Here is a 22704-nt window from a genome sequence, read left to right on the forward strand (position 1 = left end):
AAGAAAAGGCAAAAGCTTACAGCACCTGGTATTCCCAGGCGGTCTCCCATCCAAGTACTAAGCAGGCCCGACGCTGCTTAGCTTCCGAGATCAGACGAGATCGGGCGCTCTCAGCGCGGTATGGCCGTAAGCGAGGGCTGCTCCAAAAAGTGGGCTATTTAAAGATCAGCCTCCGTAAAAGCCAGCATATTATATAAATAGTGAAGAAAAGGCAAAAGCTTACAGCACCTGGTAATCCCAGGCGGTCTCCCATCCAAGTGTAACAATCGGCCTTATCAGCCGAGTTACAAGACTAAAATGGGGTCAGATTTAACTGTGAGAGATGACTAGTGGTTAAAAGAATGAGACATAAAAGAAGATTGGTTTAAATAGATTTGGTTTATTTACAAGGTTCACATAAAAGACTTTAAAACAACACGATAAAACGAGGTAAACGCTGTTAAAAGAATACAGTTCATTTGTCCATACCCTAAAAACAGTCCAAGAATCCCAGTGTGTTGATAAGTCCAATGTGAGTGTCCACCGGTGTATATACAATCCACAGAAAGTGTAATCCAAAGTTTGCAGGTGGTGAATGGAAAGGTGAGCTCTAAAATTAGCAACTCCTCAATCCAACAGTTTGGTGACTGTCCTTTGTTTGTCATGCTGCTCTCTTATACAGTTGTACTTCCTGCTTCCTGTCATGTGTCTAGTCACATGGCAGGCCAACCATCCATTTTTTAAAGACACACACTCACTTAAAATGTTAAGAGTAATAAAATGGCCTAAAAAACATGTAAAACACTTAAAACTCTATAATACATTTAAATGATTGTAATAAATAGAGCGGTAAAACACGTCTTTCTAAAAGCCAGCATATTATATAAATAGTGAAGAAAAGGCAAAAGCTTACAGCACCTGGTATTCCCAGGCGGTCTCCCATCCAAGTACTAAGCAGGCCCGACGCTGCTTAGCTTCCGAGATCAGACGAGATCGGGCGCTCTCAGCGCGGTATGGCCGTAAGCGAGGGCTGCTCCAAAAAGTGGGCTATTTAAAGATCAGCCTCCGTAAAAGCCAGCATATTATATAAATAGTGAAGAAAAGGCAAAAGCTTACAGCACCTGGTATTCCCAGGCGGTCTCCCATCCAAGTACTAAGCAGGCCCGACGCTGCTTAGCTTCCGAGATCAGACGAGATCGGGCGATCTCAGCGCGGTATGGCCGTAAGCGAGGGCTGCTCCAAAAAGTGGGCTATTTAAAGATCAGCCTCCGTAAAAGCCAGCATATTATATAAATAGTGAAGAAAAGGCAAAAGCTTACAGCACCTGGTATTCCCAGGCGGTCTCCCATCCAAGTGTAACAATCGGCCTTATCAGTCGAGTTACAAGACTAAAATGGGATCAGATTTAACTGTGAGAGATGACTAGTGGTTAAAAGAATGAGACATAAAAGAAGATTGGTTTAAATAGATTTGGTTTATTTACAAGGTTCACATAAAAGACTTTAAAACAACACGATAAAACGAGGTAAACGCTGTTAAAAGAATACAGTTCATTTGTCCATACCCTAAAAACAGTCCAAGAATCCCAGTGTGTTGATAAGTCCAATGTGAGTGTCCACCGGTGTATATACAATCCACAGAAAGTGTAATCCAAAGTTTGCAGGTGGTGAATGGAAAGGTGAGCTCTAAAATTAGCAACTCCTCAATCCAACAGTTTGGTGACTGTCCTTTGTTTGTCATGCTGCTCTCTTATACAGTTGTACTTCCTGCTTCCTGTCATGTGTCTAGTCACATGGCAGGCCAACCATCCATTTTTTAAAGACACACACTCACTTAAAATGTTAAGAGTAATAAAATGGCCTAAAAAACATGTAAAACACTTAAAACTCTATAATACATTTAAATGATTGTAATAAATAGAGCGGTAAAACACGTCTTTCTAAAAGCCAGCATATTATATAAATAGTGAAGAAAAGGCAAAAGCTTACAGCACCTGGTATTCCCAGGCGGTCTCCCATCCAAGTACTAAGCAGGCCCGACGCTGCTTAGCTTCCGAGATCAGACGAGATCGGGCGCTCTCAGCAGGGTATGGCCGTAAGCGAGGGCTGCTCCAAAAAGTGGGCTATTTAAAGATCAGCCTCCGTAAAAGCCAGCATATTATATAAATAGTGAAGAAAAGGCAAAAGCTTACAGCACCTGGTAATCCCAGGCGGTCTCCCATCCAAGTGTAACAATTGGCCTTATCAGCCGAGTTACAAGACTAAAATGGGGTCAGATTTAACTGTGAGAGATGACTAGTGGTTAAAAGAATGAGACATAAAAGAAGATTGGTTTAAATAGATTTGGTTTATTTACAAGGTTCACATAAAAGACTTTAAAACAACACGATAAAACGAGGTAAACGCTGTTAAAAGAATACAGTTCATTTGTCCATACCCTAAAAACAGTCCAAGAATCCCAGTGTGTTGATAAGTCCAATGTGAGTGTCCACCGGTGTATATACAATCCACAGAAAGTGTAATCCAAAGTTTGCAGGTGGTGAATGGAAAGGTGAGCTCTAAAATTAGCAACTCCTCAATCCAACAGTTTGGTGACTGTCCTTTGTTTGTCATGCTGCTCTCTTATACAGTTGTACTTCCTGCTTCCTGTCATGTGTCTAGTCACATGGCAGGCCAACCATCCATTTTTTAAAGACACACACTCACTTAAAATGTTAAGAGTAATAAAATGGCCTAAAAAACATGTAAAACACTTAAAACTCTATAATACATTTAAATGATTGTAATAAATAGAGCGGTAAAACACGTCTTTCTAAAAGCCAGCATATTATATAAATAGTGAAGAAAAGGCAAAAGCTTACAGCACCTGGTATTCCCAGGCGGTCTCCCATCCAAGTACTAAGCAGGCCCGACGCTGCTTAGCTTCCGAGATCAGACGAGATCGGGCGCTCTCAGCGCGGTATGGCCGTAAGCGAGGGCTGCTCCAAAAAGTGGGCTATTTAAAGATCAGCCTCCGTAAAAGCCAGCATATTATATAAATAGTGAAGAAAAGGCAAAAGCTTACAGCACCTGGTATTCCCAGGCGGTCTCCCATCCAAGTACTAAGCAGGCCCGACGCTGCTTAGCTTCCGAGATCAGACGAGATCGGGCGCTCTCAGCGCGGTATGGCCGTAAGCGAGGGCTGCTCCAAAAAGTGGGCTATTTAAAGATCAGCCTCCGTAAAAGCCAGCATATTATATAAATAGTGAAGAAAAGGCAAAAGCTTACAGCACCTGGTATTCCCAGGCGGTCTCCCATCCAAGTGTAACAATCGGCCTTATCAGTCGAGTTACAAGACTAAAATGGGATCAGATTTAACTGTGAGAGATGACTAGTGGTTAAAAGAATGAGACATAAAAGAAGATTGGTTTAAATAGATTTGGTTTATTTACAAGGTTCACATAAAAGACTTTAAAACAACACGATAAAACGAGGTAAACGCTGTTAAAAGAATACAGTTCATTTGTCCATACCCTAAAAACAGTCCAAGAATCCCAGTGTGTTGATAAGTCCAATGTGAGTGTCCACCGGTGTATATACAATCCACAGAAAGTGTAATCCAAAGTTTGCAGGTGGTGAATGGAAAGGTGAGCTCTAAAATTAGCAACTCCTCAATCCAACAGTTTGGTGACTGTCCTTTGTTTGTCATGCTGCTCTCTTATACAGTTGTACTTCCTGCTTCCTGTCATGTGTCTAGTCACATGGCAGGCCAACCATCCATTTTTTAAAGACACACACTCACTTAAAATGTTAAGAGTAATAAAATGGCCTAAAAAACATGTAAAACACTTAAAACTCTATAATACATTTAAATGATTGTAATAAATAGAGCGGTAAAACACGTCTTTCTAAAAGCCAGCATATTATATAAATAGTGAAGAAAAGGCAAAAGCTTACAGCACCTGGTATTCCCAGGCGGTCTCCCATCCAAGTACTAAGCAGGCCCGACGCTGCTTAGCTTCCGAGATCAGACGAGATCGGGCGCTCTCAGCGCGGTATGGCCGTAAGCGAGGGCTGCTCCAAAAAGTGGGCTATTTAAAGATCAGCCTCCGTAAAAGCCAGCATATTATATAAATAGTGAAGAAAAGGCAAAAGCTTACAGCACCTGGTAATCCCAGGCGGTCTCCCATCCAAGTGTAACAATCGGCCTTATCAGCCGAGTTACAAGACTAAAATGGGGTCAGATTTAACTGTGAGAGATGACTAGTGGTTAAAAGAATGAGACATAAAAGAAGATTGGTTTAAATAGATTTGGTTTATTTACAAGGTTCACATAAAAGACTTTAAAACAACACGATAAAACGAGGTAAACGCTGTTAAAAGAATACAGTTCATTTGTCCATACCCTAAAAACAGTCCAAGAATCCCAGTGTGTTGATAAGTCCAATGTGAGTGTCCACCGGTGTATATACAATCCACAGAAAGTGTAATCCAAAGTTTGCAGGTGGTGAATGGAAAGGTGAGCTCTAAAATTAGCAACTCCTCAATCCAACAGTTTGGTGACTGTCCTTTGTTTGTCATGCTGCTCTCTTATACAGTTGTACTTCCTGCTTCCTGTCATGTGTCTAGTCACATGGCAGGCCAACCATCCATTTTTTAAAGACACACACTCACTTAAAATGTTAAGAGTAATAAAATGGCCTAAAAAACATGTAAAACACTTAAAACTCTATAATACATTTAAATGATTGTAATAAATAGAGCGGTAAAACACGTCTTTCTAAAAGCCAGCATATTATATAAATAGTGAAGAAAAGGCAAAAGCTTACAGCACCTGGTATTCCCAGGCGGTCTCCCATCCAAGTACTAAGCAGGCCCGACGCTGCTTAGCTTCCGAGATCAGACGAGATCGGGCGCTCTCAGCGCGGTATGGCCGTAAGCGAGGGCTGCTCCAAAAAGTGGGCTATTTAAAGATCAGCCTCCGTAAAAGCCAGCATATTATATAAATAGTGAAGAAAAGGCAAAAGCTTACAGCACCTGGTATTCCCAGGCGGTCTCCCATCCAAGTACTAAGCAGGCCCGACGCTGCTTAGCTTCCGAGATCAGACGAGATCGGGCGCTCTCAGCGCAGTATGGCCGTAAGTGAGGGCTGCTCCAAAAAGTGGGCTATTTAAAGATCAGCCTCCGTAAAAGCCAGCATATTATATAAATAGTGAAGAAAAGGCAAAAGCTTACAGCACCTGGTAATCCCAGGCGGTCTCCCATCCAAGTGTAACAATCGGCCTTATCAGCCGAGTTACAAGACTAAAATGGGGTCAGATTTAACTGTGAGAGATGACTAGTGGTTAAAAGAATGAGACATAAAAGAAGATTGGTTTAAATAGATTTGGTTTATTTACAAGGTTCACATAAAAGACTTTAAAACAACACGATAAAACGAGGTAAACGCTGTTAAAAGAATACAGTTCATTTGTCCATACCCTAAAAACAGTCCAAGAATCCCAGTGTGTTGATAAGTCCAATGTGAGTGTCCACCGGTGTATATACAATCCACAGAAAGTGTAATCCAAAGTTTGCAGGTGGTGAATGGAAAGGTGAGCTCTAAAATTAGCAACTCCTCAATCCAACAGTTTGGTGACTGTCCTTTGTTTGTCATGCTGCTCTCTTATACAGTTGTACTTCCTGCTTCCTGTCATGTGTCTAGTCACATGGCAGGCCAACCATCCATTTTTTAAAGACACACACTCACTTAAAATGTTAAGAGTAATAAAATGGCCTAAAAAACATGTAAAACACTTAAAACTCTATAATACATTTAAATGATTGTAATAAATAGAGCGGTAAAACACGTCTTTCTAAAAGCCAGCATATTATATAAATAGTGAAGAAAAGGCAAAAGCTTACAGCACCTGGTATTCCCAGGCGGTCTCCCATCCAAGTACTAAGCAGGCCCGACGCTGCTTAGCTTCCGAGATCAGACGAGATCGGGCGCTCTCAGCGCGGTATGGCCGTAAGCGAGGGCTGCTCCAAAAAGTGGGCTATTTAAAGATCAGCCTCCGTAAAAGCCAGCATATTATATAAATAGTGAAGAAAAGGCAAAAGCTTACAGCACCTGGTATTCCCAGGCGGTCTCCCATCCAAGTACTAAGCAGGCCCGACGCTGCTTAGCTTCCGAGATCAGACGAGATCGGGCGCTCTCAGCGCGGTATGGCCGTAAGCGAGGGCTGCTCCAAAAAGTGGGCTATTTAAAGATCAGCCTCCGTAAAAGCCAACATATTATATAAATAGTGAAGAAAAGGCAAAAGCTTACAGCACCTGGTATTCCCAGGCGGTCTCCCATCCAAGTGTAACAATCGGCCTTATCAGCCGAGTTACAAGACTAAAATGGGATCAGATTTAACTGTGAGAGATGACTAGTGGTTAAAAGAATGAGACATAAAAGAAGATTGGTTTAAATAGATTTGGTTTATTTACAAGGTTCACATAAAAGACTTTAAAACAACACGATAAAACGAGGTAAACGCTGTTAAAAGAATACAGTTCATTTGTCCATACCCTAAAAACAGTCCAAGAATCCCAGTGTGTTGATAAGTCCAATGTGAGTGTCCACCGGTGTATATACAATCCACAGAAAGTGTAATCCAAAGTTTGCAGGTGGTGAATGGAAAGGTGAGCTCTAAAATTAGCAACTCCTCAATCCAACAGTTTGGTGACTGTCCTTTGTTTGTCATGCTGCTCTCTTATACAGTTGTACTTCCTGCTTCCTGTCATGTGTCTAGTCACATGGCAGGCCAACCATCCATTTTTTATAGACACACACTCACTTAAAATGTTAAGAGTAATAAAATGGCCTAAAAAACATGTAAAACACTTAAAACTCTATAATACATTTAAATGATTGTAATAAATAGAGCGGTAAAACACGTCTTTCTAAAAGCCAGCATATTATATAAATAGTGAAGAAAAGGCAAAAGCTTACAGCACCTGGTATTCCCAGGCGGTCTCCCATCCAAGTACTAAGCAGGCCCGACGCTGCTTAGCTTCCGAGATCAGACGAGATCGGGCGCTCTCAGCGCGGTATGGCCGTAAGCGAGGGCTGCTCCAAAAAGTGGGCTATTTAAAGATCAGCCTCCGTAAAGCCAGCATATTATATAAATAGTGAAGAAAAGGCAAAAGCTTACAGCACCTGGTATTCCCAGGCGGTCTCCCATCCAAGTACTAAGCAGGCCCGACGCTGCTTAGCTTCCGAGATCAGTCGAGATCGGGCGCTCTCAGCGCGGTATGGCCGTAAGCGAGGGCTGCTCCAAAAAGTGGGCTATTTAAAGATCAGCCTCCGTGAAAGCCAGCATATTATATAAATAGTGAAGAAAAGGCAAAAGCTTACAGCACCTGGTAATCCCAGGCGGTCTCCCATCCAAGTGTAACAATCGGCCTTATCAGCCGAGTTACAAGACTAAAATGGGGTCAGATTTAACTGTGAGAGATGACTAGTGGTTAAAAGAATGAGACATAAAAGAAGATTGGTTTAAATAGATTTGGTTTATTTACAAGGTTCACATAAAAGACTTTAAAACAACACGATAAAACGAGGTAAACGCTGTTAAAAGAATACAGTTCATTTGTCCATACCCTAAAAACAGTCCAAGAATCCCAGTGTGTTGATAAGTCCAATGTGAGTGTCCACCGGTGTATATACAATCCACAGAAAGTGTAATCCAAAGTTTGCAGGTGGTGAATGGAAAGGTGAGCTCTAAAATTAGCAACTCCTCAATCCAACAGTTTGGTGACTGTCCTTTGTTTGTCATGCTGCTCTCTTATACAGTTGTACTTCCTGCTTCCTGTCATGTGTCTAGTCACATGGCAGGCCAACCATCCATTTTTTAAAGACGCACACTCACTTAAAATGTTAAGAGTAATAAAATGGCCTAAAAAACATGTAAAACACTTAAAACTCTATAATACATTTAAATGATTGTAATAAATAGAGCGGTAAAACACGTCTTTCTAAAAGCCAGCATATTATATAAATAGTGAAGAAAAGGCAAAAGCTTACAGCACCTGGTATTCCCAGGCGGTCTCCCATCCAAGTACTAAGCAGGCCCGACGCTGCTTAGCTTCCGAGATCAGACGAGATCGGGCGCTCTCAGCGCGGTATGGCCGTAAGCGAGGGCTGCTCCAAAAAGTGGGCTATTTAAAGATCAGCCTCCGTAAAAGCCAGCATATTATATAAATAGTGAAGAAAAGGCAAAAGCTTACAGCACCTGGTAATCCCAGGCGGTCTCCCATCCAAGTGTAACAATCGGCCTTATCAGCCGAGTTACAAGACTAAAATGGGGTCAGATTTAACTGTGAGAGATGACTAGTGGTTAAAAGAATGAGACATAAAAGAAGATTGGTTTAAATAGATTTGGTTTATTTACAAGGTTCACATAAAAGACTTTAAAACAACACGATAAAACGAGGTAAACGCTGTTAAAAGAATACAGTTCATTTGTCCATACCCTAAAAACAGTCCAAGAATCCCAGTGTGTTGATAAGTCCAATGTGAGTGTCCACCGGTGTATATACAATCCACAGAAAGTGTAATCCAAAGTTTGCAGGTGGTGAATGGAAAGGTGAGCTCTAAAATTAGCAACTCCTCAATCCAACAGTTTGGTGACTGTCCTTTGTTTGTCATGCTGCTCTCTTATACAGTTGTACTTCCTGCTTCCTGTCATGTGTCTAGTCACATGGCAGGCCAACCATCCATTTTTTAAAGACGCACACTCACTTAAAATGTTAAGAGTAATAAAATGGCCTAAAAAACATGTAAAACACTTAAAACTCTATAATACATTTAAATGATTGTAATAAATAGAGCGGTAAAACACGTCTTTCTAAAAGCCAGCATATTATATAAATAGTGAAGAAAAGGCAAAAGCTTACAGCACCTGGTATTCCCAGGCGGTCTCCCATCCAAGTACTAAGCAGGCCCGACGCTGCTTAGCTTCCGAGATCAGACGAGATCGGGCGCTCTCAGCGCGGTATGGCCGTAAGCGAGGGCTGCTCCAAAAAGTGGGCTATTTAAAGATCAGCCTCCGTAAAGCCAGCATATTATATAAATAGTGAAGAAAAGGCAAAAGCTTACAGCACCTGGTATTCCCAGGCGGTCTCCCATCCAAGTACTAAGCAGGCCCGACGCTGCTTAGCTTCCGAGATCAGACGAGATCGGGCGCTCTCAGCGCGGTATGGCCGTAAGCGAGGGCTGCTCCAAAAAGTGGGCTATTTAAAGATCAGCCTCCGTGAAAGCCAGCATATTATATAAATAGTGAAGAAAAGGCAAAAGCTTACAGCACCTGGTAATCCCAGGCGGTCTCCCATCCAAGTGTAACAATCGGCCTTATCAGCCGAGTTACAAGACTAAAATGGGGTCAGATTTAACTGTGAGAGATGACTAGTGGTTAAAAGAATGAGACATAAAAGAAGATTGGTTTAAATAGATTTGGTTTATTTACAAGGTTCACATAAAAGACTTTAAAACAACACGATAAAACGAGGTAAACGCTGTTAAAAGAATACAGTTCATTTGTCCATACCCTAAAAACAGTCCAAGAATCCCAGTGTGTTGATAAGTCCAATGTGAGTGTCCACCGGTGTATATACAATCCACAGAAAGTGTAATCCAAAGTTTGCAGGTGGTGAATGGAAAGGTGAGCTCTAAAATTAGCAACTCCTCAATCCAACAGTTTGGTGACTGTCCTTTGTTTGTCATGCTGCTCTCTTATACAGTTGTACTTCCTGCTTCCTGTCATGTGTCTAGTCACATGGCAGGCCAACCATCCATTTTTTAAAGACGCACACTCACTTAAAATGTTAAGAGTAATAAAATGGCCTAAAAAACATGTAAAACACTTAAAACTCTATAATACATTTAAATGATTGTAATAAATAGAGCGGTAAAACACGTCTTTCTAAAAGCCAGCATATTATATAAATAGTGAAGAAAAGGCAAAAGCTTACAGCACCTGGTATTCCCAGGCGGTCTCCCATCCAAGTACTAAGCAGGCCCGACGCTGCTTAGCTTCCGAGATCAGACGAGATCGGGCGCTCTCAGCGCGGTATGGCCGTAAGCGAGGGCTGCTCCAAAAAGTGGGCTATTTAAAGATCAGCCTCCGTAAAAGCCAGCATATTATATAAATAGTGAAGAAAAGGCAAAAGCTTACAGCACCTGGTAATCCCAGGCGGTCTCCCATCCAAGTGTAACAATCGGCCTTATCAGCCGAGTTACAAGACTAAAATGGGGTCAGATTTAACTGTGAGAGATGACTAGTGGTTAAAAGAATGAGACATAAAAGAAGATTGGTTTAAATAGATTTGGTTTATTTACAAGGTTCACATAAAAGACTTTAAAACAACACGATAAAACGAGGTAAACGCTGTTAAAAGAATACAGTTCATTTGTCCATACCCTAAAAACAGTCCAAGAATCCCAGTGTGTTGATAAGTCCAATGTGAGTGTCCACCGGTGTATATACAATCCACAGAAAGTGTAATCCAAAGTTTGCAGGTGGTGAATGGAAAGGTGAGCTCTAAAATTAGCAACTCCTCAATCCAACAGTTTGGTGACTGTCCTTTGTTTGTCATGCTGCTCTCTTATACAGTTGTACTTCCTGCTTCCTGTCATGTGTCTAGTCACATGGCAGGCCAACCATCCATTTTTTAAAGACGCACACTCACTTAAAATGTTAAGAGTAATAAAATGGCCTAAAAAACATGTAAAACACTTAAAACTCTATAATACATTTAAATGATTGTAATAAATAGAGCGGTAAAACACGTCTTTCTAAAAGCCAGCATATTATATAAATAGTGAAGAAAAGGCAAAAGCTTACAGCACCTGGTATTCCCAGGCGGTCTCCCATCCAAGTACTAAGCAGGCCCGACGCTGCTTAGCTTCCGAGATCAGACGAGATCGGGCGCTCTCAGCGCGGTATGGCCGTAAGCGAGGGCTGCTCCAAAAAGTGGGCTATTTAAAGATCAGCCTCCGTAAAAGCCAGCATATTATATAAATAGTGAAGAAAAGGCAAAAGCTTACAGCACCTGGTAATCCCAGGCGGTCTCCCATCCAAGTGTAACAATCGGCCTTATCAGCCGAGTTACAAGACTAAAATGGGGTCAGATTTAACTGTGAGAGATGACTAGTGGTTAAAAGAATGAGACATAAAAGAAGATTGGTTTAAATAGATTTGGTTTATTTACAAGGTTCACATAAAAGACTTTAAAACAACACGATAAAACGAGGTAAACGCTGTTAAAAGAATACAGTTCATTTGTCCATACCCTAAAAACAGTCCAAGAATCCCAGTGTGTTGATAAGTCCAATGTGAGTGTCCACCGGTGTATATACAATCCACAGAAAGTGTAATCCAAAGTTTGCAGGTGGTGAATGGAAAGGTGAGCTCTAAAATTAGCAACTCCTCAATCCAACAGTTTGGTGACTGTCCTTTGTTTGTCATGCTGCTCTCTTATACAGTTGTACTTCCTGCTTCCTGTCATGTGTCTAGTCACATGGCAGGCCAACCATCCATTTTTTAAAGACACACACTCACTTAAAATGTTAAGAGTAATAAAATGGCCTAAAAAACATGTAAAACACTTAAAACTCTATAATACATTTAAATGATTGTAATAAATAGAGCGGTAAAACACGTCTTTCTAAAAGCCAGCATATTATATAAATAGTGAAGAAAAGGCAAAAGCTTACAGCACCTGGTATTCCCAGGCGGTCTCCCATCCAAGTACTAAGCAGGCCCGACGCTGCTTAGCTTCCGAGATCAGACGAGATCGGGCGCTCTCAGCGCGGTATGGCCGTAAGCGAGGGCTGCTCCAAAAAGTGGGCTATTTAAAGATCAGCCTCCGTAAAAGCCAGCATATTATATAAATAGTGAAGAAAAGGCAAAAGCTTACAGCACCTGGTAATCCCAGGCGGTCTCCCATCCAAGTGTAACAATTGGCCTTATCAGCCGAGTTACAAGACTAAAATGGGGTCAGATTTAACTGTGAGAGATGACTAGTGGTTAAAAGAATGAGACATAAAAGAAGATTGGTTTAAATAGATTTGGTTTATTTACAAGGTTCACATAAAAGACTTTAAAACAACACGATAAAACGAGGTAAACGCTGTTAAAAGAATACAGTTCATTTGTCCATACCCTAAAAACAGTCCAAGAATCCCAGTGTGTTGATAAGTCCAATGTGAGTGTCCACCGGTGTATATACAATCCACAGAAAGTGTAATCCAAAGTTTGCAGGTGGTGAATGGAAAGGTGAGCTCTAAAATTAGCAACTCCTCAATCCAACAGTTTGGTGACTGTCCTTTGTTTGTCATGCTGCTCTCTTATACAGTTGTACTTCCTGCTTCCTGTCATGTGTCTAGTCACATGGCAGGCCAACCATCCATTTTTTAAAGACACACACTCACTTAAAATGTTAAGAGTAATAAAATGGCCTAAAAAACATGTAAAACACTTAAAACTCTATAATACATTTAAATGATTGTAATAAATAGAGCGGTAAAACACGTCTTTCTAAAAGCCAGCATATTATATAAATAGTGAAGAAAAGGCAAAAGCTTACAGCACCTGGTATTCCCAGGCGGTCTCCCATCCAAGTACTAAGCAGGCCCGACGCTGCTTAGCTTCCGAGATCAGACGAGATCGGGCGCTCTCAGCGCGGTATGGCCGTAAGCGAGGGCTGCTCCAAAAAGTGGGCTATTTAAAGATCAGCCTCCGTAAAAGCCAGCATATTATATAAATAGTGAAGAAAAGGCAAAAGCTTACAGCACCTGGTATTCCCAGGCGGTCTCCCATCCAAGTACTAAGCAGGCCCGACGCTGCTTAGCTTCCGAGATCAGACGAGATCGGGCGCTCTCAGCGCGGTATGGCCGTAAGCGAGGGCTGCTCCAAAAAGTGGGCTATTTAAAGATCAGCCTCCGTAAAAGCCAGCATATTATATAAATAGTGAAGAAAAGGCAAAAGCTTACAGCACCTGGTATTCCCAGGCGGTCTCCCATCCAAGTGTAACAATCGGCCTTATCAGCCGAGTTACAAGACTAAAATGGGATCAGATTTAACTGTGAGAGATGACTAGTGGTTAAAAGAATGAGACATAAAAGAAGATTGGTTTAAATAGATTTGGTTTATTTACAAGGTTCACATAAAAGACTTTAAAACAACACGATAAAACGAGGTAAACGCTGTTAAAAGAATACAGTTCATTTGTCCATACCCTAAAAACAGTCCAAGAATCCCAGTGTGTTGATAAGTCCAATGTGAGTGTCCACCGGTGTATATACAATCCACAGAAAGTGTAATCCAAAGTTTGCAGGTGGTGAATGGAAAGGTGAGCTCTAAAATTAGCAACTCCTCAATCCAACAGTTTGGTGACTGTCCTTTGTTTGTCATGCTGCTCTCTTATACAGTTGTACTTCCTGCTTCCTGTCATGTGTCTAGTCACATGGCAGGCCAACCATCCATTTTTTAAAGACACACACTCACTTAAAATGTTAAGAGTAATAAAATGGCCTAAAAAACATGTAAAACACTTAAAACTCTATAATACATTTAAATGATTGTAATAAATAGAGCGGTAAAACACGTCTTTCTAAAAGCCAGCATATTATATAAATAGTGAAGAAAAGGCAAAAGCTTACAGCACCTGGTATTCCCAGGCGGTCTCCCATCCAAGTACTAAGCAGGCCCGACGCTGCTTAGCTTCCGAGATCAGACGAGATCGGGCGCTCTCAGCGCGGTATGGCCGTAAGCGAGGGCTGCTCCAAAAAGTGGGCTATTTAAAGATCAGCCTCCGTAAAAGCCAGCATATTATATAAATAGTGAAGAAAAGGCAAAAGCTTACAGCACCTGGTATTCCCAGGCGGTCTCCCATCCAAGTACTAAGCAGGCCCGACGCTGCTTAGCTTCCGAGATCAGACGAGATCGGGCGCTCTCAGCGCAGTATGGCCGTAAGTGAGGGCTGCTCCAAAAAGTGGGCTATTTAAAGATCAGCCTCCGTAAAAGCCAGCATATTATATAAATAGTGAAGAAAAGGCAAAAGCTTACAGCACCTGGTAATCCCAGGCGGTCTCCCATCCAAGTGTAACAATCGGCCTTATCAGCCGAGTTACAAGACTAAAATGGGGTCAGATTTAACTGTGAGAGATGACTAGTGGTTAAAAGAATGAGACATAAAAGAAGATTGGTTTAAATAGATTTGGTTTATTTACAAGGTTCACATAAAAGACTTTAAAACAACACGATAAAACGAGGTAAACGCTGTTAAAAGAATACAGTTCATTTGTCCATACCCTAAAAACAGTCCAAGAATCCCAGTGTGTTGATAAGTCCAATGTGAGTGTCCACCGGTGTATATACAATCCACAGAAAGTGTAATCCAAAGTTTGCAGGTGGTGAATGGAAAGGTGAGCTCTAAAATTAGCAACTCCTCAATCCAACAGTTTGGTGACTGTCCTTTGTTTGTCATGCTGCTCTCTTATACAGTTGTACTTCCTGCTTCCTGTCATGTGTCTAGTCACATGGCAGGCCAACCATCCATTTTTTAAAGACACACACTCACTTAAAATGTTAAGAGTAATAAAATGGCCTAAAAAACATGTAAAACACTTAAAACTCTATAATACATTTAAATGATTGTAATAAATAGAGCGGTAAAACACGTCTTTCTAAAAGCCAGCATATTATATAAATAGTGAAGAAAAGGCAAAAGCTTACAGCACCTGGTATTCCCAGGCGGTCTCCCATCCAAGTACTAAGCAGGCCCGACGCTGCTTAGCTTCCGAGATCAGACGAGATCGGGCGCTCTCAGCGCGGTATGGCCGTAAGCGAGGGCTGCTCCAAAAAGTGGGCTATTTAAAGATCAGCCTCCGTAAAAGCCAGCATATTATATAAATAGTGAAGAAAAGGCAAAAGCTTACAGCACCTGGTATTCCCAGGCGGTCTCCCATCCAAGTACTAAGCAGGCCCGACGCTGCTTAGCTTCCGAGATCAGACGAGATCGGGCGATCTCAGCGCGGTATGGCCGTAAGCGAGGGCTGCTCCAAAAAGTGGGCTATTTAAAGATCAGCCTCCGTAAAAGCCAGCATATTATATAAATAGTGAAGAAAAGGCAAAAGCTTACAGCACCTGGTATTCCCAGGCGGTCTCCCATCCAAGTGTAACAATCGGCCTTATCAGTCGAGTTACAAGACTAAAATGGGATCAGATTTAACTGTGAGAGATGACTAGTGGTTAAAAGAATGAGACATAAAAGAAGATTGGTTTAAATAGATTTGGTTTATTTACAAGGTTCACATAAAAGACTTTAAAACAACACGATAAAATGAGGTAAACGCTGTTAAAAGAATACAGTTCATTTGTCCATACCCTAAAAACAGTCCAAGAATCCCAGTGTGTTGATAAGTCCAATGTGAGTGTCCACCGGTGTATATACAATCCACAGAAAGTGTAATCCAAAGTTTGCAGGTGGTGAATGGAAAGGTGAGCTCTAAAATTAGCAACTCCTCAATCCAACAGTTTGGTGACTGTCCTTTGTTTGTCATGCTGCTCTCTTATACAGTTGTACTTCCTGCTTCCTGTCATGTGTCTAGTCACATGGCAGGCCAACCATCCATTTTTTAAAGACACACACTCACTTAAAATGTTAAGAGTAATAAAATGGCCTAAAAAACATGTAAAACACTTAAAACTCTATAATACATTTAAATGATTGTAATAAATAGAGCGGTAAAACACGTCTTTCTAAAAGCCAGCATATTATATAAATAGTGAAGAAAAGGCAAAAGCTTACAGCACCTGGTATTCCCAGGCGGTCTCCCATCCAAGTACTAAGCAGGCCCGACGCTGCTTAGCTTCCGAGATCAGACGAGATCGGGCGCTCTCAGCAGGGTATGGCCGTAAGCGAGGGCTGCTCCAAAAAGTGGGCTATTTAAAGATCAGCCTCCGTAAAAGCCAGCATATTATATAAATAGTGAAGAAAAGGCAAAAGCTTACAGCACCTGGTAATCCCAGGCGGTCTCCCATCCAAGTGTAACAATTGGCCTTATCAGCCGAGTTACAAGACTAAAATGGGGTCAGATTTAACTGTGAGAGATGACTAGTGGTTAAAAGAATGAGACATAAAAGAAGATTGGTTTAAATAGATTTGGTTTATTTACAAGGTTCACATAAAAGACTTTAAAACAACACGATAAAACGAGGTAAACGCTGTTAAAAGAATACAGTTCATTTGTCCATACCCTAAAAACAGTCCAAGAATCCCAGTGTGTTGATAAGTCCAATGTGAGTGTCCACCGGTGTATATACAATCCACAGAAAGTGTAATCCAAAGTTTGCAGGTGGTGAATGGAAAGGTGAGCTCTAAAATTAGCAACTCCTCAATCCAACAGTTTGGTGACTGTCCTTTGTTTGTCATGCTGCTCTCTTATACAGTTGTACTTCCTGCTTCCTGTCATGTGTCTAGTCACATGGCAGGCCAACCATCCATTTTTTAAAGACACACACTCACTTAAAATGTTAAGAGTAATAAAATGGCCTAAAAAACATGTAAAACACTTAAAACTCTATAATACATTTAAATGATTGTAATAAATAGAGCGGTAAAACACGTCTTTCTAAAAGCCAGCATATTATATAAATAGTGAAGAAAAGGCAAAAGCTTACAGCACCTGGTATTCCCAGGCGGTCTCCCATCCAAGTACTAAGCAGGCCCGACGCTGCTTAGCTTCCGAGATCAGACGAGATCGGGCGCTCTCAGCGCGGTATGGCCGTAAGCGAGGGCTGCTCCAAAAAGTGGGCTATTTAAAGATCAGCCTCCGTAAAAGCCAGCATATTATATAAATAGTGAAGAAAAGGCAAAAGCTTACAGCACCTGGTATTCCCAGGCGGTCTCCCATCCAAGTACTAAGCAGGCCCGACGCTGCTTAGCTTCCGAGATCAGACGAGATCGGGCGCTCTCAGCGCGGTATGGCCGTAAGCGAGGGCTGCTCCAAAAAGTGGGCTATTTAAAGATCAGCCTCCGTAAAAGCCAGCATATTATATAAATAGTGAAGAAAAGGCAAAAGCTTACAGCACCTGGTATTCCCAGGCGGTCTCCCATCCAAGTGTAACAATCGGCCTTATCAGTCGAGTTACAAGACTAAAATGGGATCAGATTTAACTGTGAGAGATGACTAGTGGTTAAAAGAATGAGACATAAAAGAAGATTGGTTTAAATAGATTTGGTTTATTTACAAGGTTCACATAAAAGACTTTAAAACAACACGATAAAACGAGGTAAACGCTGTTAAAAGAATACAGTTCATTTGTCCATACCCTAAAAACAGTCCAAGAATCCCAGTGTGTTGATAAGTCCAATGTGAGTGTCCACCGGTGTATATACAATCCACAGAAAGTGTAATCCAAAGTTTGCAGGTGGTGAATGGAAAGGTGAGCTCTAAAATTAGCAACTCCTCAATCCAACAGTTTGGTGACTGTCCTTTGTTTGTCATGCTGCTCTCTTATACAGTTGTACTTCCTGCTTCCTGTCATGTGTCTAGTCACATGGCAGGCCAACCATCCATTTTTTAAAGACACACACTCACTTAAAATGTTAAGAGTAATAAAATGGCCTAAAAAACATGTAAAACACTTAAAACTCTATAATACATTTAAATGATTGTAATAAATAGAGCGGTAAAACACGTCTTTCTAAAAGCCAGCATATTATATAAATAGTGAAGAAAAGGCAAAAGCTTACAGCACCTGGTATTCCCAGGCGGTCTCCCATCCAAGTACTAAGCAGGCCCGACGCTGCTTAGCTTCCGAGATCAGACGAGATCGGGCGCTCTCAGCGCGGTATGGCCGTAAGCGAGGGCTGCTCCAAAAAGTGGGCTATTTAAAGATCAGCCTCCGTAAAAGCCAGCATATTATATAAATAGTGAAGAAAAGGCAAAAGCTTACAGCACCTGGTAATCCCAGGCGGTCTCCCATCCAAGTGTAACAATCGGCCTTATCAGCCGAGTTACAAGACTAAAATGGGGTCAGATTTAACTGTGAGAGATGACTAGTGGTTAAAAGAATGAGACATAAAAGAAGATTGGTTTAAATAGATTTGGTTTATTTACAAGGTTCACATAAAAGACTTTAAAACAACACGATAAAACGAGGTAAACGCTGTTAAAAGAATACAGTTCATTTGTCCATACCCTAAAAACAGTCCAAGAATCCCAGTGTGTTGATAAGTCCAATGTGAGTGTCCACCGGTGTATATACAATCCACAGAAAGTGTAATCCAAAGTTTGCAGGTGGTGAATGGAAAGGTGAGCTCTAAAATTAGCAACTCCTCAATCCAACAGTTTGGTGACTGTCCTTTGTTTGTCATGCTGCTCTCTTATACAGTTGTACTTCCTGCTTCCTGTCATGTGTCTAGTCACATGGCAGGCCAACCATCCATTTTTTAAAGACACACACTCACTTAAAATGTTAAGAGTAATAAAATGGCCTAAAAAACATGTAAAACACTTAAAACTCTATAATACATTTAAATGATTGTAATAAATAGAGCGGTAAAACACGTCTTTCTAAAAGCCAGCATATTATATAAATAGTGAAGAAAAGGCAAAAGCTTACAGCACCTGGTATTCCCAGGCGGTCTCCCATCCAAGTACTAAGCAGGCCCGACGCTGCTTAGCTTCCGAGATCAGACGAGATCGGGCGCTCTCAGCGCGGTATGGCCGTAAGCGAGGGCTGCTCCAAAAAGTGGGCTATTTAAAGATCAGCCTCCGTAAAAGCCAGCATATTATATAAATAGTGAAGAAAAGGCAAAAGCTTACAGCACCTGGTAATCCCAGGCGGTCTCCCATCCAAGTGTAACAATCGGCCTTATCAGCCGAGTTACAAGACTAAAATGGGGTCAGATTTAACTGTGAGAGATGACTAGTGGTTAAAAGAATGAGACATAAAAGAAGATTGGTTTAAATAGATTTGGTTTATTTACAAGGTTCACATAAAAGACTTTAAAACAACACGATAAAACGAGGTAAACGCTGTTAAAAGAATACAGTTCATTTGTCCATACCCTAAAAACAGTCCAAGAATCCCAGTGTGTTGATAAGTCCAATGTGAGTGTCCACCGGTGTATATACAATCCACAGAAAGTGTAATCCAAAGTTTGCAGGTGGTGAATGGAAAGGTGAGCTCTAAAATTAGCAACTCCTCAATCCAACAGTTTGGTGACTGTCCTTTGTTTGTCATGCTGCTCTCTTATACAGTTGTACTTCCTGCTTCCTGTCATGTGTCTAGTCACATGGCAGGCCAACCATCCATTTTTTAAAGACACACACTCACTTAAAATGTTAAGAGTAATAAAATGGCCTAAAAAACATGTAAAACACTTAAAACTCTATAATACATTTAAATGATTGTAATAAATAGAGCGGTAAAACACGTCTTTCTAAAAGCCAGCATATTATATAAATAGTGAAGAAAAGGCAAAAGCTTACAGCACCTGGTATTCCCAGGCGGTCTCCCATACAAGTACTAAGCAGGCCCGACGCTGCTTAGCTTCCGAGATCAGACGAGATCGGGCGCTCTCAGCGCGGTATGGCCGTAAGCGAGGGCTGCTCCAAAAAGTGGGCTATTTAAAGATCAGCCTCCGTAAAAGCCAGCATATTATATAAATAGTGAAGAAAAGGCAAAAGCTTACAGCACCTGGTAATCCCAGGCGGTCTCCCATCCAAGTGTAACAATCGGCCTTATCAGCCGAGTTACAAGACTAAAATGGGGTCAGATTTAACTGTGAGAGATGACTAGTGGTTAAAAGAATGAGACATAAAAGAAGATTGGTTTAAATAGATTTGGTTTATTTACAAGGTTCACATAAAAGACTTTAAAACAACACGATAAAACGAGGTAAACGCTGTTAAAAGAATACAGTTCATTTGTCCATACCCTAAAAACAGTCCAAGAATCCCAGTGTGTTGATAAGTCCAATGTGAGTGTCCACCGGTGTATATACAATCCACAGAAAGTGTAATCCAAAGTTTGCAGGTGGTGAATGGAAAGGTGAGCTCTAAAATTAGCAACTCCTCAATCCAACAGTTTGGTGACTGTCCTTTGTTTGTCATGCTGCTCTCTTATACAGTTGTACTTCCTGCTTCCTGTCATGTGTCTAGTCACATGGCAGGCCAACCATCCATTTTTTAAAGACGCACACTCACTTAAAATGTTAAGAGTAATAAAATGGCCTAAAAAACATGTAAAACACTTAAAACTCTATAATACATTTAAATGATTGTAATAAATAGAGCGGTAAAACACGTCTTTCTAAAAGCCAGCATATTATATAAATAGTGAAGAAAAGGCAAAAGCTTACAGCACCTGGTATTCCCAGGCGGTCTCCCATCCAAGTACTAAGCAGGCCCGACGCTGCTTAGCTTCCGAGATCAGACGAGATCGGGCGCTCTCAGCGCGGTATGGCCGTAAGCGAGGGCTGCTCCAAAAAGTGGGCTATTTAAAGATCAGCCTCCGTAAAAGCCAGCATATTATATAAATAGTGAAGAAAAGGCAAAAGCTTACAGCACCTGGTAATCCCAGGCGGTCTCCCATCCAAGTGTAACAATCGGCCTTATCAGCCGAGTTACAAGACTAAAATGGGGTCAGATTTAACTGTGAGAGATGACTAGTGGTTAAAAGAATGAGACATAAAAGAAGATTGGTTTAAATAGATTTGGTTTATTTACAAGGTTCACATAAAAGACTTTAAAACAACACGATAAAACGAGGTAAACGCTGTTAAAAGAATACAGTTCATTTGTCCATACCCTAAAAACAGTCCAAGAATCCCAGTGTGTTGATAAGTCCAATGTGAGTGTCCACCGGTGTATATACAATCCACAGAAAGTGTAATCCAAAGTTTGCAGGTGGTGAATGGAAAGGTGAGCTCTAAAATTAGCAACTCCTCAATCCAACAGTTTGGTGACTGTCCTTTGTTTGTCATGCTGCTCTCTTATACAGTTGTACTTCCTGCTTCCTGTCATGTGTCTAGTCACATGGCAGGCCAACCATCCATTTTTTAAAGACACACACTCACTTAAAATGTTAAGAGTAATAAAATGGCCTAAAAAACATGTAAAACACTTAAAACTCTATAATACATTTAAATGATTGTAATAAATAGAGCGGTAAAACACGTCTTTCTAAAAGCCAGCATATTATATAAATAGTGAAGAAAAGGCAAAAGCTTACAGCACCTGGTATTCCCAGGCGGTCTCCCATCCAAGTACTAAGCAGGCCCGACGCTGCTTAGCTTCCGAGATCAGACGAGATCGGGCGCTCTCAGCGCGGTATGGCCGTAAGCGAGGGCTGCTCCAAAAAGTGGGCTATTTAAAGATCAGCCTCCGTAAAAGCCAGCATATTATATAAATAGTGAAGAAAAGGCAAAAGCTTACAGCACCTGGTAATCCCAGGCGGTCTCCCATCCAAGTGTAACAATCGGCCTTATCAGCCGAGTTACAAGACTAAAATGGGGTCAGATTTAACTGTGAGAGATGACTAGTGGTTAAAAGAATGAGACATAAAAGAAGATTGGTTTAAATAGATTTGGTTTATTTACAAGGTTCACATAAAAGACTTTAAAACAACACGATAAAACGAGGTAAACGCTGTTAAAAGAATACAGTTCATTTGTCCATACCCTAAAAACAGTCCAAGAATCCCAGTGTGTTGATAAGTCCAATGTGAGTGTCCACCGGTGTATATACAATCCACAGAAAGTGTAATCCAAAGTTTGCAGGTGGTGAATGGAAAGGTGAGCTCTAAAATTAGCAACTCCTCAATCCAACAGTTTGGTGACTGTCCTTTGTTTGTCATGCTGCTCTCTTATACAGTTGTACTTCCTGCTTCCTGTCATGTGTCTAGTCACATGGCAGGCCAACCATCCATTTTTTAAAGACACACACTCACTTAAAATGTTAAGAGTAATAAAATGGCCTAAAAAACATGTAAAACACTTAAAACTCTATAATACATTTAAATGATTGTAATAAATAGAGCGGTAAAACACGTCTTTCTAAAAGCCAGCATATTATATAAATAGTGAAGAAAAGGCAAAAGCTTACAGCACCTGGTATTCCCAGGCGGTCTCCCATCCAAGTACTAAGCAGGCCCGACGCTGCTTAGCTTCCGAGATCAGACGAGATCGGGCGCTCTCAGCGCGGTATGGCCGTAAGCGAGGGCTGCTCCAAAAAGTGGGCTATTTAAAGATCAGCCTCCGTAAAAGCCAGCATATTATATAAATAGTGAAGAAAAGGCAAAAGCTTACAGCACCTGGTATTCCCAGGCGGTCTCCCATCCAAGTACTAAGCAGGCCCGACGCTGCTTAGCTTCCGAGATCAGACGAGATCGGGCGCTCTCAGCGCGGTATGGCCGTAAGCGAGGGCTGCTCCAAAAAGTGGGCTATTTAAAGATCAGCCTCCGTAAAAGCCAGCATATTATATAAATAGTGAAGAAAAGGCAAAAGCTTACAGCACCTGGTATTCCCAGGCGGTCTCCCATCCAAGTGTAACAATCGGCCTTATCAGTCGAGTTACAAGACTAAAATGGGATCAGATTTAACTGTGAGAGATGACTAGTGGTTAAAAGAATGAGACATAAAAGAAGATTGGTTTAAATAGATTTGGTTTATTTACAAGGTTCACATAAAAGACTTTAAAACAACA

The 22704-nt window shown here is 41.2% G+C and overlaps 35 non-coding genes across 35 annotated transcripts; all 35 read right to left on the minus strand.

Moving 5' to 3' along the window:
• Nucleotides 1–13: 13 nt before the first annotated feature.
• On the minus strand, nt 14–132 carry LOC141302725 (5S ribosomal RNA). Its single transcript, XR_012342712.1, has one exon. It is a non-coding gene; the product is annotated as a 5S ribosomal RNA (ribosomal RNA).
• Nucleotides 133–885: 753 nt separating this feature from the next.
• On the minus strand, nt 886–1004 carry LOC141302728 (5S ribosomal RNA). Its single transcript, XR_012342713.1, has one exon. It is a non-coding gene; the product is annotated as a 5S ribosomal RNA (ribosomal RNA).
• Nucleotides 1005–1088: 84 nt separating this feature from the next.
• On the minus strand, nt 1089–1207 carry LOC141303319 (5S ribosomal RNA). The gene has a single exon (XR_012343300.1). It is a non-coding gene; the product is annotated as a 5S ribosomal RNA (ribosomal RNA).
• Nucleotides 1208–1960: 753 nt separating this feature from the next.
• Nucleotides 1961–2079, minus strand: LOC141303405 (5S ribosomal RNA). Its single transcript, XR_012343385.1, has one exon. It is a non-coding gene; the product is annotated as a 5S ribosomal RNA (ribosomal RNA).
• Nucleotides 2080–2832: 753 nt separating this feature from the next.
• On the minus strand, nt 2833–2951 carry LOC141302729 (5S ribosomal RNA). Its single transcript, XR_012342714.1, has one exon. It is a non-coding gene; the product is annotated as a 5S ribosomal RNA (ribosomal RNA).
• An 84-nt stretch (nt 2952–3035) lies between these two features.
• On the minus strand, nt 3036–3154 carry LOC141302730 (5S ribosomal RNA). The gene has a single exon (XR_012342715.1). It is a non-coding gene; the product is annotated as a 5S ribosomal RNA (ribosomal RNA).
• A 753-nt stretch (nt 3155–3907) lies between these two features.
• Nucleotides 3908–4026, minus strand: LOC141302731 (5S ribosomal RNA). Its single transcript, XR_012342716.1, has one exon. It is a non-coding gene; the product is annotated as a 5S ribosomal RNA (ribosomal RNA).
• Nucleotides 4027–4779: 753 nt separating this feature from the next.
• Nucleotides 4780–4898, minus strand: LOC141302733 (5S ribosomal RNA). Its single transcript, XR_012342719.1, has one exon. It is a non-coding gene; the product is annotated as a 5S ribosomal RNA (ribosomal RNA).
• Nucleotides 4899–4982: 84 nt separating this feature from the next.
• Nucleotides 4983–5101, minus strand: LOC141303526 (5S ribosomal RNA). The gene has a single exon (XR_012343506.1). It is a non-coding gene; the product is annotated as a 5S ribosomal RNA (ribosomal RNA).
• A 753-nt stretch (nt 5102–5854) lies between these two features.
• Nucleotides 5855–5973, minus strand: LOC141302734 (5S ribosomal RNA). The gene has a single exon (XR_012342720.1). It is a non-coding gene; the product is annotated as a 5S ribosomal RNA (ribosomal RNA).
• Nucleotides 5974–6057: 84 nt separating this feature from the next.
• Nucleotides 6058–6176, minus strand: LOC141302735 (5S ribosomal RNA). The gene has a single exon (XR_012342721.1). It is a non-coding gene; the product is annotated as a 5S ribosomal RNA (ribosomal RNA).
• Nucleotides 6177–6929: 753 nt separating this feature from the next.
• LOC141302736 (5S ribosomal RNA) lies at nt 6930–7048 on the minus strand. The gene has a single exon (XR_012342722.1). It is a non-coding gene; the product is annotated as a 5S ribosomal RNA (ribosomal RNA).
• An 83-nt stretch (nt 7049–7131) lies between these two features.
• Nucleotides 7132–7250, minus strand: LOC141303412 (5S ribosomal RNA). Its single transcript, XR_012343393.1, has one exon. It is a non-coding gene; the product is annotated as a 5S ribosomal RNA (ribosomal RNA).
• Nucleotides 7251–8003: 753 nt separating this feature from the next.
• Nucleotides 8004–8122, minus strand: LOC141302737 (5S ribosomal RNA). The gene has a single exon (XR_012342723.1). It is a non-coding gene; the product is annotated as a 5S ribosomal RNA (ribosomal RNA).
• A 753-nt stretch (nt 8123–8875) lies between these two features.
• Nucleotides 8876–8994, minus strand: LOC141302739 (5S ribosomal RNA). The gene has a single exon (XR_012342724.1). It is a non-coding gene; the product is annotated as a 5S ribosomal RNA (ribosomal RNA).
• An 83-nt stretch (nt 8995–9077) lies between these two features.
• LOC141302740 (5S ribosomal RNA) lies at nt 9078–9196 on the minus strand. The gene has a single exon (XR_012342725.1). It is a non-coding gene; the product is annotated as a 5S ribosomal RNA (ribosomal RNA).
• A 753-nt stretch (nt 9197–9949) lies between these two features.
• On the minus strand, nt 9950–10068 carry LOC141302741 (5S ribosomal RNA). Its single transcript, XR_012342726.1, has one exon. It is a non-coding gene; the product is annotated as a 5S ribosomal RNA (ribosomal RNA).
• Nucleotides 10069–10821: 753 nt separating this feature from the next.
• LOC141302742 (5S ribosomal RNA) lies at nt 10822–10940 on the minus strand. Its single transcript, XR_012342727.1, has one exon. It is a non-coding gene; the product is annotated as a 5S ribosomal RNA (ribosomal RNA).
• Nucleotides 10941–11693: 753 nt separating this feature from the next.
• LOC141302743 (5S ribosomal RNA) lies at nt 11694–11812 on the minus strand. Its single transcript, XR_012342728.1, has one exon. It is a non-coding gene; the product is annotated as a 5S ribosomal RNA (ribosomal RNA).
• Nucleotides 11813–12565: 753 nt separating this feature from the next.
• On the minus strand, nt 12566–12684 carry LOC141302745 (5S ribosomal RNA). Its single transcript, XR_012342731.1, has one exon. It is a non-coding gene; the product is annotated as a 5S ribosomal RNA (ribosomal RNA).
• An 84-nt stretch (nt 12685–12768) lies between these two features.
• LOC141302746 (5S ribosomal RNA) lies at nt 12769–12887 on the minus strand. Its single transcript, XR_012342732.1, has one exon. It is a non-coding gene; the product is annotated as a 5S ribosomal RNA (ribosomal RNA).
• A 753-nt stretch (nt 12888–13640) lies between these two features.
• On the minus strand, nt 13641–13759 carry LOC141302747 (5S ribosomal RNA). The gene has a single exon (XR_012342733.1). It is a non-coding gene; the product is annotated as a 5S ribosomal RNA (ribosomal RNA).
• An 84-nt stretch (nt 13760–13843) lies between these two features.
• LOC141303527 (5S ribosomal RNA) lies at nt 13844–13962 on the minus strand. Its single transcript, XR_012343507.1, has one exon. It is a non-coding gene; the product is annotated as a 5S ribosomal RNA (ribosomal RNA).
• Nucleotides 13963–14715: 753 nt separating this feature from the next.
• Nucleotides 14716–14834, minus strand: LOC141302748 (5S ribosomal RNA). Its single transcript, XR_012342734.1, has one exon. It is a non-coding gene; the product is annotated as a 5S ribosomal RNA (ribosomal RNA).
• Nucleotides 14835–14918: 84 nt separating this feature from the next.
• On the minus strand, nt 14919–15037 carry LOC141303320 (5S ribosomal RNA). Its single transcript, XR_012343302.1, has one exon. It is a non-coding gene; the product is annotated as a 5S ribosomal RNA (ribosomal RNA).
• A 753-nt stretch (nt 15038–15790) lies between these two features.
• LOC141303406 (5S ribosomal RNA) lies at nt 15791–15909 on the minus strand. The gene has a single exon (XR_012343386.1). It is a non-coding gene; the product is annotated as a 5S ribosomal RNA (ribosomal RNA).
• Nucleotides 15910–16662: 753 nt separating this feature from the next.
• Nucleotides 16663–16781, minus strand: LOC141302750 (5S ribosomal RNA). Its single transcript, XR_012342735.1, has one exon. It is a non-coding gene; the product is annotated as a 5S ribosomal RNA (ribosomal RNA).
• Nucleotides 16782–16865: 84 nt separating this feature from the next.
• Nucleotides 16866–16984, minus strand: LOC141302751 (5S ribosomal RNA). The gene has a single exon (XR_012342736.1). It is a non-coding gene; the product is annotated as a 5S ribosomal RNA (ribosomal RNA).
• Nucleotides 16985–17737: 753 nt separating this feature from the next.
• On the minus strand, nt 17738–17856 carry LOC141302752 (5S ribosomal RNA). Its single transcript, XR_012342737.1, has one exon. It is a non-coding gene; the product is annotated as a 5S ribosomal RNA (ribosomal RNA).
• Nucleotides 17857–18609: 753 nt separating this feature from the next.
• On the minus strand, nt 18610–18728 carry LOC141302753 (5S ribosomal RNA). Its single transcript, XR_012342738.1, has one exon. It is a non-coding gene; the product is annotated as a 5S ribosomal RNA (ribosomal RNA).
• A 753-nt stretch (nt 18729–19481) lies between these two features.
• LOC141303339 (5S ribosomal RNA) lies at nt 19482–19600 on the minus strand. The gene has a single exon (XR_012343320.1). It is a non-coding gene; the product is annotated as a 5S ribosomal RNA (ribosomal RNA).
• Nucleotides 19601–20353: 753 nt separating this feature from the next.
• Nucleotides 20354–20472, minus strand: LOC141302754 (5S ribosomal RNA). Its single transcript, XR_012342739.1, has one exon. It is a non-coding gene; the product is annotated as a 5S ribosomal RNA (ribosomal RNA).
• Nucleotides 20473–21225: 753 nt separating this feature from the next.
• Nucleotides 21226–21344, minus strand: LOC141302755 (5S ribosomal RNA). Its single transcript, XR_012342741.1, has one exon. It is a non-coding gene; the product is annotated as a 5S ribosomal RNA (ribosomal RNA).
• A 753-nt stretch (nt 21345–22097) lies between these two features.
• LOC141302757 (5S ribosomal RNA) lies at nt 22098–22216 on the minus strand. Its single transcript, XR_012342743.1, has one exon. It is a non-coding gene; the product is annotated as a 5S ribosomal RNA (ribosomal RNA).
• Nucleotides 22217–22300: 84 nt separating this feature from the next.
• On the minus strand, nt 22301–22419 carry LOC141302758 (5S ribosomal RNA). The gene has a single exon (XR_012342744.1). It is a non-coding gene; the product is annotated as a 5S ribosomal RNA (ribosomal RNA).
• Nucleotides 22420–22704: the final 285 nt, after the last annotated feature.

This window comes from Garra rufa, unplaced genomic scaffold (assembly GCF_049309525.1).
Source record: "Garra rufa unplaced genomic scaffold, GarRuf1.0 hap1_unplaced_001, whole genome shotgun sequence".
NCBI classification, from domain to species: Eukaryota; Metazoa; Chordata; class Actinopteri; order Cypriniformes; family Cyprinidae; genus Garra; species Garra rufa.